This window comes from Rana temporaria, chromosome 1, assembly GCF_905171775.1.
Source record: "Rana temporaria chromosome 1, aRanTem1.1, whole genome shotgun sequence".
NCBI lineage: Eukaryota > Metazoa > Chordata > Amphibia > Anura > Ranidae > Rana > Rana temporaria.
Genome location: NC_053489.1, coordinates 356,751,898 through 356,770,894, shown reverse-complemented (window position 1 = coordinate 356,770,894; position 18,997 = coordinate 356,751,898). Strand labels below are relative to the sequence as shown.

The window sequence follows — 18,997 nt, the reverse complement described above, 5'->3', positions numbered from 1 at the left end:
ACTAATCTCCGTTGTGGGGCCTTCCGTCTTGTCGGCCGCCAATGGCACGCCAAAACGTCCCGCAATGTGCTGCAACGTTGACAGGAGAGTCGCACACACACCAGAGGAAGGCGGCCCCACGCAGAGAAAGTCGTCCAGATAATGAATGACCGAGTCAAGTCCAGACACATCCCTGATCACCCATTCCAAAAAGGAGCTGAAGGCCTCAAACATAGCGCAGGAAATAGAGCAGCCCATGGGTAAGCACTGGTCCACGTAAAATTGGCCCCGCCAGCAACAGCCCAACAGCCGAAAACTGTCGGGATGCACCGGCAACAGCCTAAAGGCGGATTCAATGTCCGACTTAGCCATCAGCGCCCCACGTCCATACCGCCGAACCCACCTGACCGCCGCATCAAACGACGTGTATGACACCGTGCACGCGTCCGGGTCGATGAAATCGTTGACCGAACCCCCTTTTGGGAAGGACAGGTGGTGAATAAGACGGAATTTGTTCGGTTCCTTCTTAGGCACCACCCCCAACGGAGACACCACCAGATCCGGCAAGGGCGTGACCGCAAATGGCCTGCCCATCCGACCCAGTGCCACTTCCTTGTCCAACTTTTCCCCCACCACTCCCGGATGAAGAAGAGCCGATTTCAAATTCCGCGCCACCGGCGGCACCACCGCCAGCGAACACGGTATCTTGAAGCCTTCCCTGAACCCCGAGGCCAGCAGCTCTGCTGCCGCCCTATCCGGGTATCTACTTAGGAAAGGCTGCATCCTTTCCCCCATCACCGGAGTCGTCCCTCTTCTGAGCAGAGTCGCCAGAACGCCTTCCTTTTTTGAAACACTTAGACAAGGGATGGGAACCCCCACACCCCGAACATTCATGTTTGAACTTGCACGACCCTCCGAATTTGCAGGCGTTCTCGTTGAACTGCCAGCAAACCCCCCACTTTTTCCTGGCCGACGGTCCTGAGGAGTTCGCACCCCCGGCCCCACCTGGAAAAGACTGCGCCGGGGCCCTAGCCGCCGCCATGAGCCGCATCCAGAGGCTGATATCCTTATGATCCCAGCGCAGGGAAGGCCTCACCGCCCTACGCTGCCTGAACTGTTCATCATATCTCAGCCATGCCGACCCCCCATAAACCCTGTGGGCCTCTCCAATCGAATCCATATAACAAAATAACGCCGAACAGTGTTCAGGGTTCTTTTCTCCTATGACACTCGCCAAAATGGCAAACGCCTGAAGCCAGTTCACAAACGTGCGCGGGATAAGTCTATACCGCCTCTTCTCCTCATCCTCTTTTTTGGAGTCATCCGGTTTCACCCTATCAAGGTTGAATTTCTCCAACGGCAATAGCGAGAAGATCTCCACATATTCGCCCTTGTAGATCTTCTCCCTGACCTCTTGTTTCAGATGTACCCCCAAAGGACCCTCGAAGCATACATACACCTCACACTTCGCAGCATCAGCAATGCGTACCAGATCCGAACGAACAGCCGCTTCTGGGGCCCCCCCCTGCTTTTCCTTTCTCAGACCCCGCCTGCTCCACCACAACAGGAGCCACCGGGGGAAGTTGGGACACCCCCGCACCCCCCGCAGCCATTACTCCCCCCCCCAGATGCCCCGCCAGCCACCGGTGCCCACGGGGCCACCTGCGGAGGAGGACCCTGACCCGCTGACACCCGGCCCACCAGATCCCTGAGGCCCCCCAACAGATCCCGTAACAATGCGTCTGACCCAGAGGAGGCGGGTACCCCGCCCGCCACCCCCGGGGCAGCCGCCGCAGCCTGCAGGCGGGGGTGCTGACACCCCCCCTCCCAACCCCCAACAGATCACACAAAGCATCAGACAGAGAAAAAACAGGATTTGAAGCTGACTTACCAGGCCTACCGGGAGACAACCCCGCAGCCGTCGATTGGACCTCCATCGCTGGTTCCCGTCCAGGCACTTCTTCCACCTCCTCCTCCTCCGACAGCTCGCCCTCAGACCTGTCCTCCCCGAGTGGGAATCGGTGTGGCCGACAGCCCCCCAGGAGAAGCGGACCTGGAGGCCGCGGAGACATCCCTCCGCTCTTTCCAGGCCGCATCTGATCCTCTGCCCCGCGTTGCTGCAGCAGGCAGACCACCCGACGTCCCTCCCGAGCTGCTGGCCTCCCTCCGATCGCCGCCATCTTGGGACCCCGAGCTCCGACTCTCCAGGCCCTGCCCACCCGCGGAACCTTCGGCCCCACGTGTAGAGGGCCCCGCGGCCATGGTGGTGCGTTCTGCGGCCTTCTTCGTCCCCCGAATCGCTCCCGATCCTGAAGAGGGGGGAGAAATCGTCCTCCCCCCACGACTAGCAGCCGGGGTAGCGGCGCCAAGGTGGCCCCGCCCACCGACTGAAGCCGGCGGCGTGGAAGCTGCTCGGTCCCCTCGGACTCACTCCTCTGCACTCTCTTCGCCGGGGGGGCCGTCCGCCCCCCCGGTGGGCTCCGCGCCCCCCTGACAGTCCTGGTAGAGGGCCCAGGCGAATAGCGGGCCGGAGGCCGCGACTTCCGCCCGTGTGGGGTCACCTCACCCCGATCTCCGCTTCCCGATCCGCCCGCCTGGTCCTCTATCCATTCGGCCGCACGCCGCTCCAATCCCCTGCTCGCCGCCTCAGCCCGCAATCTGGCTAACACGAGGTCTACCGACGCCATTTTGGAGGAGCAGCGCTGCAACGAACAACTCCTCCAAGTCTGCCTGAAAACTTCTGTCCCCCACTGGCCCCTGCCTTTCCTTTAAATACGGCCACTCCCCCCCACAGTTCCTCCTGCTCCTCCTCACCCCACCCCCCTTTTCTTAACCCTTTCCGTGTCACTAGACACACAGTCATGCCCGGCCCTCCACTATTTGTCTTTTAGTCCTTTTGTTCCGGGCCTCACTGGATTGATGACCACTGCCCTAGACCTCAAAGTCCTTGAGATAACTGGGAGGGTGAATATTTCTTCTTACACGCCTATGGACCACTGTTTGAGACAGTTCCTTGTGACCAGTTAGGTGCAATTCTTCTTCTTGTGCTGTGTCAGAGGGACTGGGAGAAACTGGCTCTGCAACAACATTTCCTGGAGGAATACTGTATCTGCATCCTGTATCAACCAATGGTTCACCATGATCTGGCATCAAGCAGGTGGGAGAATGGATGGACAGCCGCACTCCAAAAGGTCTTGTTGAAAAAAGACATGCTCTTTATTGTAAAAAGGAAAAAATGCACAGCACACAACAGCATACAGTGGGATAGACAGCTGACGCGTTTCGCATTAACAACTAATGCTTAGTCATAGCTATGACTAAGCATTAGTTGTTAATGCGAAACGCGTCAGCTGTCTATCCCACTGTATGCTGTTGTGTGCTGTGCATTTTTTCCTTTTTACAATAAAGAGCACGTCTTTTTTCAACAAGACCTTTTGGAGTGCGGCTGTCCATCCATTCTCCCACCTGCTTAATTCTATGCATTGCCAACACCCGTGTGATTCCTGAGTGGACATTGATTACCTGCCTGTGCTCACCTGGAGCGGCGGTCTCCCTACCTATGATCTGGCATCACTGGAATCCCAGTTCAACTAGAACCAGCAGTAGGTACAATTTCACCACTTCTTGGATCTGATCAACGTGCCTTCATAATATTCTACCATCGGTAATTTGTACATTGTATGACAAAGGTCCTGTAGCCACAAGCACCTTTTCCAGTATCCAATGAGGCCCAGCAGCATAGTTTCTGACATAGAGAGCACTGTCAAACACGCTCACAGAAAAATTAGCATCCTTTTTAAAATGCAGTTCTTGCTTTTCTTGTAACTCCGATGTCAGATCAGGGTAAAAACGATCCAAGCATGTTTTTAGACAACGGTTTATTAGGAGCTCTGCTGGGCTACAACCAGTGCCTGAGCATGGTGTCACATGTTGTTGCAGAAGGGAATTTGCAAGTCTCTGATTCCAATCTCCTTGAACAATTCTCTTCAATGAGTCTTTGGTGGTCTGAACCATACGTTCAGCTTGACAATTTAATGATGGGAGAAACGGTGCAATCGTAACATGTTGAAAAAGATTGCTTGCCATAAAGGTTTTGAATTCTGAGGAGGTAAATTGCATTCCATTATCAGCCACGATTGTATCTGGCAACCCATGTGTAGCAAACATCCTCCTTAAAACTCTTATGACAGTGGCTAAGGTGGGAGATGTAACTGATACAACTTCCAGCCATTTTGAGAAGGAATCGTTAACTAAAAAAAAATCTGTCCTTGAAAAGGCCCCATAAAATCTAAATGCAACCGTGACCAAGGTGACCTAGTCACTTCCCATGGATGTACTGAGACTTTAGGTGGAGCACAATGGGTGGATTGACATGGTACATTTCTGTACCCACTTCTCAATAACTTCATCCATTTTAGGCCACCAAACATAACTTCTGGCTAATGCTTTCATGCGGACTATTCCAGGATGTCCTTCCTGGAAAGCATGCAGTACTTGAGCTTGTCCTGCCTTTGGAATTACAGACAGTTCATGTTGGCGCACTAAAAATGGTTTGAACTTGTCTTTAACTTTTGATTTGGGCCATCCCCTCCACCCCCAGTTGAGACTACGGGCCAGCACGGGATCTTTAGCATTCATACCAGCAATGTCTCTAGCATGTAACGGTGGGTTTGGAATGGATTGCAACATGAGAACCTCAGTCATAGACATTCAGCATGAGTGACCGTCTGAGCATTCCTGGGGAAAGAATTTTAGGAGTGGGAGTACTTCTGGTGAACAGACCCAGCAAAGGCTGTTACAATGGTAAACCTCCGCCCATACAAAAAGCCATGAAACTTTTTTACCCTGGACACTATAGCCAAAGCCTCCTTGTCAATTTGAGCATAATTCCTCTCTGTCGTAGACAATGTCCTTGAATAGAATGCAATAGGAGCCTCAACACCAGTTTCCAAAACATGACTCGAAACAGCTCCAATGCCATATGGAGAAGCATTGCAGGTAAGAGTGAGTGGTTGTTGTAAATCATAGGGCCAGATTCACAAAGAGATACGACGGTGTATCTACAGATACACCATCGTATCTCTGACGTAAACTGGTCCTATCTATGCGCCTGATTCATAGAATCAGTTACGCATAGATAGGGCTAGATCCGACAGTGTTACAATATGTTACACTGTCGGATCTTTTTTTCAATTTAAAAATGGCGCCGGCGGCGTTCCTGCTGATTTACGATAAATAATATGTAAATCAGCGAAATACGCAAATTCACGAACGTACGCGGACCCGTCGCAGTGTTCTTACGTCGTTTCCGTAGCGGTTTTCCATCGTATACTTACCCCTTCTTTTATCAGGCGCAGCCAATGTTAAGTATAGCTGGCGTTCCCGCGTCGAATTTGAATTTTCCTACGTCGTTTGCGTACGCCGATTCACGAACACGCGCGTCGCAAGTCCCGCTCACGTCGCAACCACTGACGTCCTAGTGACGTCAGTGGGAGCAATGCACGCCGGGAAATTTCCCGGACGACGCATGCGCATTTAAATCGGCGCGGGAACGCGCCTGATTTAAATATGACACTCCCTTAGCCGCGGAATTTGAATTCCGCTGGGGGATTTAGGATCCGCCGTCGCAAGTTTGGAGGTAAGTTGTTTGTGAATTAGCCACTTGCCTCCTAAACTTGCGGGAGCGGATCTTAATTCACGTAGAACGAGCGGATCTATAGATCCGCTGCGCTACGTGAATCTGGCCCACTGTGTACAAGTACACTGTCAGAAGATAACAGCTTTTTTGCAGCATTGAAAGCTGTAGAATGAAGATCAGTCCACTTCAATGGAACATCTTTATTTAGTAACCGATGCAAAGGTTCAGCAACAGTGGCTTAGTCAGGCAGAAAAGAATGGTAAAAATTAAGTAACCCTTTGTTGGGACTGGATCTTTATGGATATGAAAGGGTGTAGTCCCTGGTGCTATCAAGTGAACCTACTTCAGTGAATTAAAGAAATACGCAAAAGATGTTGCCAGATCTAAAGTGTACAAGTGCACCAAACTTGGTTATGAAAGTAAACAATGATCAGCGCACCTTTCTAAAAACTTGCTAAAACTCATGACATGTTGAGGACCAGTCCTGAGTAATGACCCACCTGATATACATAACCTCCCCCACATACCCCAATTACCTAATAAAACGACTGACAAAGTTGTGAAGTAAAAATTGGCCTTACGGCCTATTTATTTAACAATTTCTCAACTTAAAATAAATAACCATTTTAAATAACATTAGTCACATTTTCCAATTACTTGGTGGTCTTGGAGACAACAACTCACAAATTGGACACTGGGACAAAACTATTTAACTTAGGCCTCAGTCGCAAGACACCGACACAGAGGCAGTACACATGTCCGCAGTGACCTACCATTTTACCCCTTCCTGGTTAACCCTTGTTAACCGAAAGGTACCCGATAACCCCATACCACCAGCCTTTTCCTCCTCTTCCAGAGACCCAACACTGCCACCGCACGCAAGGGGTAAAGCCTTACCCTTGCGCGCACCTCCAAACACTCAGTGCCCTTTGGATTCCCTCCTGCAATCCCAGGGCCCAAAGATCAATGCCAACAGCAATGAGGTGAACCCCATCACTCCTAAGATACCGCCAGGTATCCACTTCCAGCTCCCTGTGTCGCACCACTAGACCACCTTTCCGCATAATAAATCTTCCTACCTCCTTGTTATCCTTGACCCAAGCCTTGTTCACTTTCTCCACCGACCAAGCCCAATGCCAAGCTGTCCTACCCACCATGTCTGACCAAACAATCCGCATCCCTGTGAAGGAAGTGTGCAACCGCAAGAAGTCATACTTCACATCGCGTATCAACTGATGCATAGACCTGGCCCCCATGTCATTACCTCCTGCATGTAGAACTAAAATATCTGGTGCTCCATCTAGGAGTGCAAACTTATGCACCTCTGGAATGACCCAGCTCCATACCATGCCTGGCACCCCGATCCACCGGACCTGAGCTTCTTGTCGGGGGATACCCAGCTGCCTCCTTGGGCCGTACATCAGCCTGTCTGGCCCCCCAAAACACATAAGAGTGACCTAGAATCCAAACTAGGCCGATCTCACCACCTGAAAAACATTGAAACACAAAACAATTTTTCAATGTCCCCCCCCATAACCAATAAACAGACTGAACAAGGAGCCCAACATGTGAATCCTTATGCTGCGTACACACGATCATTTTTCCGCATGAAAAAAACAGTTTTTCGGCATGTAGAAAAAACAAAGGGCCAAATTCTCAAAAAAGCTGCCTAACTTAACTTTCAGCAGTTAAGTTACACAGGCGTTAAATTTCTACCTAAGTGCCCGATCCACAAAGCACTTACCTAGAAATTACACGCCGTGTAACCTAAGTGCCTCCGTCGCAAGGCGGTCGTCTGCTCGAGGGGGCGATTCCAATTCAAATGAGGCGCGCTCCCGCGCCGGACGTTCGGCGCATGCGCGTGACATCATTTTTCCCGACGTGCATCGCGCGAACGTACTTTACGCTGGGCTTTGTGGATCGCGACGGGACAATAAAGTTGCGTCGGGTAAAAAAAAAAATAGGCGCCGGGAAAAAAAATTTGACATTTTAAAAAAAACGCGGCGATCGAAAAAAAGGTTTGTTTTTACAAGGTCTAAACAGTTTAGGCCTTGTAAAAGCATCCCTAATTTTACGTATGCAAAACGTAACTTACGCAGAAAACACAAAGCTAAAAAGCTTTGTGGATCTGCCTAAGTCCTCATTTGCATACGCAAAGCGGCATTTCGACTCGAAATGCCCCCAGCGGCGGATGTGGTACTGCATCCTAAGATCCGACAGTGTAAGTGTCTTACAGATGTCAGATCTTCTGACTATCTTTGGAAAAATCCTTCTGAGGATCGTTTCCAAAGATAGCCACAGGGATACGCAGGCTGAACAGCAGTTCCGCCTGCGTATCTCCTTTGAAGATTTGGCCCAAAGTTTTTCCAACTTCATCATTAAAAACGACGTTTTTAAAAATGCTCTAGCAAAGCGCGGTGACGTACAACACGTACGATGACACTATAAAGGGGAAGTTCCATGCGGATGACGCCGCCCTTGGGGCTGCTTTAACTGATTCCGTGTTAGTAAACACACGATCATTTTAAATAAAAAATTTTTAAAACTACGTTTTTTTCATGCTGAAAAATGATCGTGTGTACGCGGCATTTCTCATGCATCAGCACAACTGAGAGAAACAGTAGCTCTCCCAAAGTGAGGGATTTTGAAGTGAGAGACGTCAATGCTGTTTAAAGGTAAGCACACTAGACACAAATTGTTCAAAAAATGTATCAAAATGTAATAATACTCATTTAAAAGCAATTATACAAATATTGGCATGGACCACAATAGTTACAAAAGCGGGATAAAAAGGCAGTATGCAGCTGGCCAACAAGTTTCGCACAATGGTGCTTCGTCAGGGCCTTGCAACCTTTCTTTTGAATTGTGTGGTCTGTGTAAGACATAAAGGTACGTCATTAATACACAATATATAACATCTTATTGCATAGTAACAAAAGAAATAACAAAGAAATTGCTGTGTGCTCACCTACTCTGCTAAAAACTGAAAATTAACCAAAACCCGGCCCATAGGTCCCAAAAGGCTGAGAGGAACAAACAACTCGGGCAGTGACTAGTGGTAGCCAGATCCACTAGGTCAAAGATGTGCGAGTATTAGAGCGTTAGAATCCACCATCAACAGATCAGAAATATGTAAATTGTTAAAAAATAATATGGTAGTATAATAATAATGGCTACAGCTATACCAGCTTAATGTGTGTTCAGATGAAAATTAAGATAAATAACTAAATTAATGTAAATTTAAATTACTACACTATACACCCCGAAACTACCACCCATACATGGATAAACCAGAATAAATATCAAGAAGATTAAAATAAGATTTGAATACTATTCTTCACTATTCTAGTTCCCATCCTCACTCTCTAGTGCGCAGTATTCCTTTTAGCCAATACCTAAGGGTACGTCGGAACTGCACTAGGGAGGAGGATTTTGAATGGGAAGCACATGCCCTTTATCTGCGTTTGTTACAGAGGGGATATAGCAAAAAAGTTTTGAAAAAAGCCTATGCTAAGGCAAAACATAATACATGGGAAACTTTGCTATTTAAACCAAAGCCTCAGGAACCAAATCCAAATACTAAATTAATAACTACCTTCAGTACCCATCAGGACACTTTTCACCAACTGATTGGTAATACCTGGAATTTTCTATCGGAGGACCCAATCATTTCTAAATATGTATCTGACAGACCAGAAATTGTATATAGAAGATCACAAACAATCAGAGATGGCTTATACATAGTCACCTCTCTCCCGACACTCCAGCATTAGAGGCGTCTGGTAGATGGGGGACATATTGATGTGGCCATTGCGATCAGTGTCCTTGGATCCGGGAGGGTGGTGGGTGTCCTCTACCAAGAGGTTGTTTTCTGTAGTCCAGGGTGTTTGCAGACTGCAGTAGAATTGGAATTGTATATTTAGCCACATGTCGGTGTGGTGCGTTTTACATCGGCAAAACGAAATGCCCTTTTGCCAAAAGAATTCAGGATCATCTATATTACTTAGATGCAGGCCTCTTGTATACTCCGATCTGCAAACATATTGGACTTAACCACAGTTATAACCAGTCATTGGTCTAATTTTTTGCCCTGGAAGTCATCCCTTTCCCAGAAAGGGGAGGTGACTTTGATAAAAAGATTCTCCAACGGGAGGCCCACTTTTTGACCAACGAGCCACCTATCCGCCTGGCCTCAATACATCATTATCTTTTAAACCCTTTCTTTAGGTGTTTACAGATAATTTATTACGTTTATAGTCGTGGGGTTTTTTTTTTTTTTTTGGGGGGGGGGGGGGGAATCCTGCAGAATACTGTATATTGATTGATATACTACTATTATTAACACTAACATGTTTTTGTTATTGTTATACTAATACATCTATATATACACTTAATATTCTTGTTTTTGTTATGGTGTAACCTTGTATAAAATCATAATTACTCTGCATTACTGTATGTGCCTTGCGCTGCCCCTTTTTGTCCCTATGCTGTGATGTGCATATCGATTTTAGCTGTGAGTTAGTGCGACTATTTGTGTGTCCTTGTTGAGAGGGGAATTCCGTCCTTGTTTTCCCCTCATTTCCTGTCTCTACCTTGGTATTGACACTGTGTGCGCGCGCTGTGTGCTTCTCGCACTAAGCTTGTGCCGTGCGTTCCACGTGGTGCGCGTGCGTCGTGCGTCATATGTGCGCACACACAATTAGGGACACACACACACCGGAAGTGACGTCAGGGGTCATCGACCCTTCACTTCCGGTGAGAGCATGCGCTCTTAAGACGCCGCTGACGGCTTTCATGTCAGACGCCACCTGAGAAGCAGTAAGCACCAGCCCCGGCCAAGCCACCCATCACTGATCACCGCACATGGTAATGGATGACTCTCCAACTTGCGGACACAAGAGAATGACCATACCAGTTTACAGGTATTGAGCCCCACTCCTAATTCATTCTTGTTATCTAATGGTTGGTGCCTCTGGCTTTGGCGATCTCTGGCTTGCTGTGTAAGCCTAACCTCTATGACCATAGCACCGTTCTATGTAACCCCTTGCATATTATTCCTGACATTTATAGCAAGTGTAATTTTATCTACCCACTACCTGGGGGGGCTGGTGTACCAATTTATATGTGATTTATTTACCAGACCTTCATACTCTTAGGCCCTGTACACACGGTCGGACCAAACCGATGAGACTGGCCCGTCGGACCGTTTTCATCGGTTCACCTCTGAAGTGGCCGTACGGCCTGATGTGTGTACACACCATCAGTTCAAAATCCGATCGGGTCAGAACGCGGTGACGTAAAACACACGATGTGCTGAAAAAAACGAAGTTCAATGCTTCCAAGCATGAGTCGACTTGATTCTGAGCATGCGCAGGTTTTGAACCGATGCTTTTCTGTACTAACCATCGGTTTGGTCCGATCGGGCAGCGGTCCATCGGTTCGGTTTTGAAGCATGTTTAGAAATTTTGGACCGAAGGAAACCAGACCGATAGCCTATACACACGGTCGGTTTGGTCCGATGAAAATGAACTTCGGTCACAGTCCATGGATTTTTTGCTATTATAATCTTATTTCAATCTTCTTGATATTTATTCTGGTCTATCCATGTATGGGTGGTAGTTTCGGGGCGTATAGTGTAGTAATTTAAATTTACATTAATTTAGTTATTTATCTTAATTTTCATCTGAACATTCATTAAGCTGGATTAGCTGTAGCCTTTATTATTATACTACCATATTATTTTTTTAACAATTTACAGATTTCTGATCTGTTGATTGTGGCTTCTAACACTCTAATACTCGCACATCTTTGATCTGGCTACCACTGATCACTGGTCACTGCCGGAGTTGTTTGCTCCTCTCAGCCTTTTGGGACCTATGGGCCGAGTTTTGGTTCATTTTCATTTTTTAGCAAAGTAGGAGAGCACACAGCAATTTCTTTGTTATTTCTTTTGTTACTATGCAATAAGGGGTAGATTCACAGAGGAGATACGACGGCGTATCTCCAGATACGCCGTCGTATCTCTGAGTCTGGCCGGTCGTATCTATGCGCCTGATTCATAGAATCAGTTACGCATAGATTTCTATTAGATTCGACCGGCGTAAGTCTCTTACGCCGTCGGATCTTAACTGCATATTTACGCTGGCCGCTAGGGGCGTGTACGCTGATTTACGCCTAGAATATGTAAATCAGCTAGATAAGCAAATTCACGAACGTACGCCTGGCCGACGCAGTACATTTACGCTGTTTACGTTAGGCTTTTCCCGGCGTAAAGTTACCCCTGCTATATGAGGCGTATATGCGGCGCACCTATGTTAAAGTATGGCCGTCGTTCCCGTGACAAAATTTGAAAAATTTACGTTGTTTGCGTAAGTCGTCCGTGAATGGGGCTGGACGAAACCAATGACGTCCTTGCGGCGTACTTTGGAGCAATGCACACTGGGAAATTCCACGGACGGCGCATGCGCCGTTCGTGTAAAACGTTAATCACGTCGGGTCAGGGTTAATTTACATAACACACGCCCACCTCTTCACAATTTGAATTAGGCGGGCTTACGCCGGCCTATTTACGCTACGCCGCCACAACTTTCTTTTAAGAATACGGCACTTGCCTGTAAAAGTTGCGGAGGCGTAATGTAAATAGCATACATTACGCCCGCACAAAGAAACGCCATTCTACGTGAATCTACCCCTAAGTTGTTATATATTGTGTATTAATGACGTACCTTTATGTCTTACACAGACCACACAATTCAAAAGAAAGGTTGCAAGGCCCTAACGAAGCACCATTGTGCGAAACTTGTTGGCCAGCTGCATACTGCTATTTATCCCGCTTTTGTAACTATTGTGGTCCATGCCAATATTTGTATAATTGCTTTTAAATTAGTATTATTAAATCTTTATACATTTTTTGAACAATTTGTGTCTAGTGTGGTTACCTTTAAACAGCATTGACGTCTTTCACTTTAAAATCTCTCACTTTGGGAGAGCTACTGTTTCTCTCAGTTGTTCTTTTCTTTTATTCTTATCATACAATGGGATTGTGAGATATCGTCATCTGTTTCTGGAAACAATCCGACTCCTCCTTTTTTAGAATATACAAACAAAATCTTCAAAATGTGTCAAATCCTGTAGTGTAGTGTATCAACCAATTCTTCTGTGGTAAATCTTTGTGATAATCACGCAAAAATACGAAAGGAAACTTGGACAGCCGCACTCCAAAAATGGTCTTTTAATTAAAATCGATCACAAAATAAACATGCCACAGCAAAAAAATTGGAACAAAAGCTAACGTTTCACACTGTAGCTTCAGTGCTTAGTCAAAGCTGGTACCCTTTAGCTAGCTTGTTGCCAAGGAGCCAACACCTTCACAATGTACAAATGGTATTAGCTGTACTAGTCAGACAGCACTTCTTTTGAAATGAACATGTACTGTGATTGTGCTGTTCTGTTCTCCCTGCCTGTAGCTAGACTACAGGCTTGTATAAAATAAATACATCTATTTTTCAATCTGGCTTCAGCAGACAAAATGTTACTGAAACCCATGAGTCATGAGTTTTCCCTATCAATCCCATCCTCAGCCCCCTTTCTTCAGTCTTCTCAGCCCCCCCTCCAGCTCATCTGCACAGTTTTCCCCAGCCTCAGGATTCACAGTTCCCCCATCCTCAGGCTTCACAGCCCTCTCCAGCTCATCTGCACAGTCCCCCTCCCCTCTCTAAATTAGCAAAGCAGGAATAGCAAAGATGTATTTCTGGATATCCGCACTCTTGAACAAAAGTTGCCTTTATTTAAAATTTGGACAGCACTACAAGCCTCAGCAAACAAAAACTTGGAACAGCTGACGCGTTTCACACTATATCTAGTGTTTAGTCATGGAGCGGCCACCTTTTCCCTCCCTCTCTAAATTCACTGAACTTACACCAGTGTCAGATCTCTCTTACAGGTATGGTGGATTTCTTTCTCCTGGGCTCCAGCAGAGAAACCCATCCCCAGCTTCAGTGGCTCTCAGCTCCAGTAACAGGATCTGGGTGAGTGGAAATTGAGGCATAGAGATCCTGTGACAGAAGACAGAGGGCATGGCAGTGACAGGCAAGGCTGCAGCCTATCAGGCTTGTCTCATCGATGGGTGCAGAGTGGGTCAGAATACAGTGGGCCCATCCCCATTGGGACCCGTGTGCAGTGCAACACCATGCAGCCATGGATGATACGCAACTGCTCGGTGCCCTGGGCTGTATATGAAATTCTCCTGATTGCTGCGCTTTATAGACAACACCGCATTTTATACAAATGACCTACCCGCCAAGGTCCTTCAAAATCTGTGTGCAAGTGTACCTAGAAGTGTTGATGCTGTTTTGAAGGCAAAAGGTAGTCACACCAAATATTGATTTGATTTGGATTTCTCTTCTGTTCATTTACATTTTGTTAATTGATAAAAGTAAACTATTAGCACTTCTATTTCTGGAAGTGTACAGAGGGATTAGAACACCTGTCAGTTTTTATTGCTGTCTGTGCCCCCTTTAAGGAGATTCACCCACTCTAATTGTCTTGTTTACCATTATCATTGAAAATAAAAAGTAAAAGAAAATCTCAAATTTTGGGATGTCCCTAGAAAAGTAATAAGGGGCAAATCTTCCAATAGGGACACTAGTTCTGGTGACTAGGAGACCCCCAATTTGCAGGTATTCCCTCTCACTTTCTGTTTGGCTGTGGGACAGGAATTAAGGTAAATCTTCCCAATGGGACACAGATGGTGAAAATATTTTGACAGGGGTTACAACCTTCCCTTTCACTATCCAAAATGAAAAAAAAAAGTTTTGGCTATAGTTCTATTTTAATTTACAGCATTTTTTCACACCTGCAAACTTTTGTACAGAACTGTATGTTGGCCAAAATCCTGCCAGCCAGGTATACCTATATACAGTACAACAGAGATTATGTAGGAGCATCTTTTTCCTATTGAACATGGTAAACATTAAAAAGCTGGCATAGCAAAATCACAAAGTCAGTTGGTCTTACTTTGCGTTATGTAATATACTAGTCACTGTAATGTACACCTTTTACCCACTTCTCTATTATATAATTACAACTTCATCAAATAAAGGGAATTTATCAGTAGACAGCTCACAGGTATGGTGTGCTTTGCATAGACATTGCAGACAAAGCTGTTTTTAATATGTAGGTAAACACAGCACTCCAAAGCTTAGACTTTTCTTTCCGAGTAACAAAATTGAATTTTACAAACCTTAGGACAAATGTGTAGATATTTGTGCAAACCTGAGACGTAACTTGTGAACCTTTGTTTTAATCTAAGGCCTTGTACTCACGGCAGGACATGTCCGATGAAAACGGTCTGCAGACCGTTTCCATCGGACATGTCTGGCCGGGGACTGCCCGGGGACTTCTGTTCGATGGCTATACACACCATCGAACAGAAGCCCGCGCGTAAACATTACGCGGGGCGTGTCCGCGGTGTCGCCGCGTCGATGACGCGGTGTCGCCGCGACAATGACGCGGCGACGTGGGCGGGCCGCCTTAAATATGCTTCCACGCATGCGTCGAAGTCATTCGACGCATGCGAGGGATGCGGGCGGCAGGACATGTACGGTAGGTCTGTACAGACGACCGTACATGTCCGGGCGGACAGGTTTCCAGCGGACTGTTTTAAAACAAGTCCGGGAAACAGTTGTCCGCTGGAAACCTGTCCGATCCGTCCCAAAATGGTCCGCTCGGGCCAACACACGGCCAAACATGTCTGCTGAAACTGGTCTGCGGACCAGTTTCAGCAGACATGTTTGGTCGTGAGTACGGGGCCTAAGACTAATTTTAGACCCTTGCCCTATCCTGAGACCAGCTGTGAACCCTTGTCCTAGGCTGAGACCAACTTTAAACCAATCTCCTAACCTGGACCCTCATCAAAGCCTAAGACCAAACCTTTACAACCTCATTCAATAAAGAGTGTCAATTCGTAACTACAGTAGCCAGTAGCAACCAATCTGAACACATTTTGTCCTTGTCTATCTTGAGCAGAGAAAAATCTTTATTGCTAGCTATAGTAGTAAGCATCACATGATGCAAAACATGTCAGCTCCTTTTTCCTAGTCCACTTCTTGTTTGACTGCATGAATTTTGGCTGTTTTTTCCATATGAATTTGTGTTGTTTTAATTAATTGTTTTATAGAGCGGTATACTTTTCTTTGCTAGCTATAGTAGACTGCATTTCAAAGATATCACCCTTTATTATAAAAGGGCAATGAACTCATGTCAAAGCTTACAACCAGCAAGAAAGTAAAGAGAAATGTTTACTGGTACTCTAATTTTCAAACAATACAAAAGTAATGTAGAGAAAACTCATCTCAAATAAAAAGAATTTCATGCCAAGGGCTTCCTTATCGCTATCAGCGGCTTCTTAACTAGCCTTGACTAGCTCTTCCTTAAACACGCTACTCAAAAATGTCATTGCTGCAAGTTCGAGACTCATAAGAAGTTCACTACAGCTCTGTGTGCAATCACCGACCTTAACATTTACAGACATTTACAGACAAAAATCAACATGGCAAAAGCATGACTATTTCATGATTTTATCAGTTTTAGCCAATGACTGACATTGGACTCTATAGTGATACCAGATTGAAAATGCTAAAAAAAAATTGTGTCAACCAGAACAATATATTTATAATGTTGTATAAAAATAAACTTCTTTACCTTAAACGGTCTTGTACCAATTTTTTGCAAATTCACAATAGCAGAGGCCACAGGGTTCACTTGTTCTTCTCCCAGAAAGTGTGCATACAAATCATGTGGATGTAAGAATTTTTGTGAAACTAATTACATCTTGGAAACATGCTGATATGAAACGATTAACTGGTGCAGGAATTCTACATGTCTATGTCTTTCACTTACTATGTAAGTACGTATGTATTCTTGGCACCTTTGGTGTCTGTGTATCTTGATCTCTCTCTACTCTATATGTGTATCTGCGTATCTTGATTAAAAGTGTGTTTCATGCATACTTCCTGGCAAAAAAAATATCTCACCACATGTAGCTTCCTGTGCGAAAGAGCAAGCTGCTAACAAACTACGGTAGTATCTATGTATTTATGTATGCATATAGAATCTGTGAAAATCCGTTTCTGGTTCATAAAAAATTCTATAATGCAAGAGATTCAAAGATAAAATATAAATCCAAATGTTTGAGTTATACAATAAAATCTGTAAGATTTAAAAGTATCTATAGACATTTTTTTTAAATTATGGATAGAGTTGGGAAGAGTTGGACCCTATGACAAGTTTATGTTGCTATCTGTGTCCCCGTTGGGTAGCTCTGCCCCTCCATTTCTACTGATGGCCATTGTTACTGTGAAAGAAAGGGAGAGGACATTTTAGAGCAAGGTTTAAGGGGAAATCTTTGGGAGATTTCTTCTAAATTGTGTCTCTGGGACAAAAAGTAAAGGTAAATTTCCTCAATGGTACACAAATAGCAAAAAAAAATTAAAAAATAACCTGGCTGGGGTTGGTGTTGCTCTGTCCAAAACTGAAAAAAAGGGGCTATAAATAACCTTTAAAAAAGAGAATACCGTACATTAAATACATTTTAGTTAAAGTGGATTTTTGAGGTCACAATGTAGAGTATAAGATTTCCTATCATCTGTGCCCAGTCTTGCCACACAGAGTTAATCCAGCGCTGAGCAATCCTCTTTTAATGTTCAGTGAAAATGAACAGAATTCCAGATAAAAACTTGCCAAATTATAAAGTCCGTTTCTCTGTTCTTGCTTTGTGTTACAGGTTATTTACATATTCTGGTAATATACAATGAACTCTGGATCACCTCATATTATGATAAACATAACATAACATATGATAAACATGTCCAAGCTCTAGATATGTAAATAACCTGTAACACAAGGCAAGAACAGAGAAACGGACTTTATAATTTGGCAAGTTTTTATCTGGAATTCTGTTAATTTTCACTGAACATTAAAAGAGGATTGCTCAGCGCTGGATTAACTCTGTGTGGCAAGACTGGGCACAGATGATAGGGAATCATATACTCTACATTGTGACATCAAAACTTTAATATGTAGTTTCACTAGCAATCTATCTGTCTCTCCAGATTTGACCCATGTGACTGATTGCTTTAGCCTTAATTAATTTCTCCAAGGTGGACCTGGCCTTTCCAAACTTTTATGTCTATTACTTGGCATCCCAACTTCCATGAATGGCCTAAACCCACCCTAGCTATTGCCTCTACTACTACTGAGGCTGGTATAGTCTTGTTTTGAATCCTTGCAAAATATTGTTTATCAACATCAAGGCCCCTCCTCACAAGGCACTACGCTGCCTAAAACTACAATATCCTTGTCCCTCCGTGTCCAGAAGCATTTTTTGCCTGCCCAGTGGATGACCTCACCTAACTCTCCTTATGGTCTAATCCAGTGTTTCTCAATTATTTTCTTTGTAGTATAAATATAACTCACCTCTCAGTCTATACATCTAAATCTCAACATTTTCTTGTGTATAATTTTGTTGTTTTACCTGACTTTTTAGATTGTGCCTAAAGGAGTTTAAAATGATCAGCTTACTCTGTGTTATTGCATACAAAGTGCATTAGATTGAGTTTGCATTCAGAGCTCAGCGAAGCCGCCCCCCCTACAATCAGCAGAAATAAAAACTCAAGTGTGTTTCTTTAGTGCTGCGTTTGTGCTGTTTTTTGCCGCAAGAATTTACATTTGTGCTGCTTTTATTTTGAAGCAATTGTTTTTTCCAGACTATGACATCACCTTGCCCCCCTACAACAGCCAAATGGCACAAAACTGGTCTCGTTGGTTAGTGCTACGTTTGTGCTGCTAAAATTTCCTGTCTATCTTTTATCGTTTTTGCGTTATTTATGATTTATTAAAGGTCACTCAGCCCCCCTACAACACCCAAATGACACAAAACTGGTCTCGTTGATTAGTGCTACGTTTGTGCTGTTAATATTTTTGTTCTGTCTTTTATCGTTTTTGCGTTATTAATGATTTATTAAAGGTCACCAAAGGTCACTCAGCCCCCTACAACGCCCAAATGACACAAAACTGGTCTTGTTGGTTAGTGTTATAACAGTTTACTTTTTTTTTTCAAACCCCACTCACTTTTGCCACCCTACAATCAGCACAAATAAAAACTCAAGTGTGTTTCTTTAGTGGAAAAAGGTGGAGTTGCACTAACAAATATAATAATGGTGTTTATCCCGTAAATAAGGGAAAAAATAAAAAAATCCAGTGATGAAGAAATTTTTTTTTCTCAATAATAAAAACTGAAGAGTCTTAGGATAAAAATGTGATAACTGAAATCATAAAATCATAAAGTCATTTCTGTGAACGATCAAGTACATAAACAACTTG

At 44.9% G+C, this 18,997-nt stretch overlaps 1 protein-coding gene across 1 annotated transcript in view; it reads right to left on the bottom strand.

Moving 5' to 3' along the window:
* The window catches only part of JAK3 (Janus kinase 3), a 184,428-nt gene extending 167,987 nt beyond the window's left edge, over nucleotides 1-16,441 (bottom strand). Inside the window, exon 1 of the mRNA XM_040321407.1 lies at nucleotides 16,319-16,441. The gene's annotated coding sequence lies outside the window, so the exon portion shown is untranslated. The remainder of the gene's footprint in view (nucleotides 1-16,318) is intronic.
* Between the last annotated feature and the right edge of the window lie 2,556 nt (nucleotides 16,442-18,997).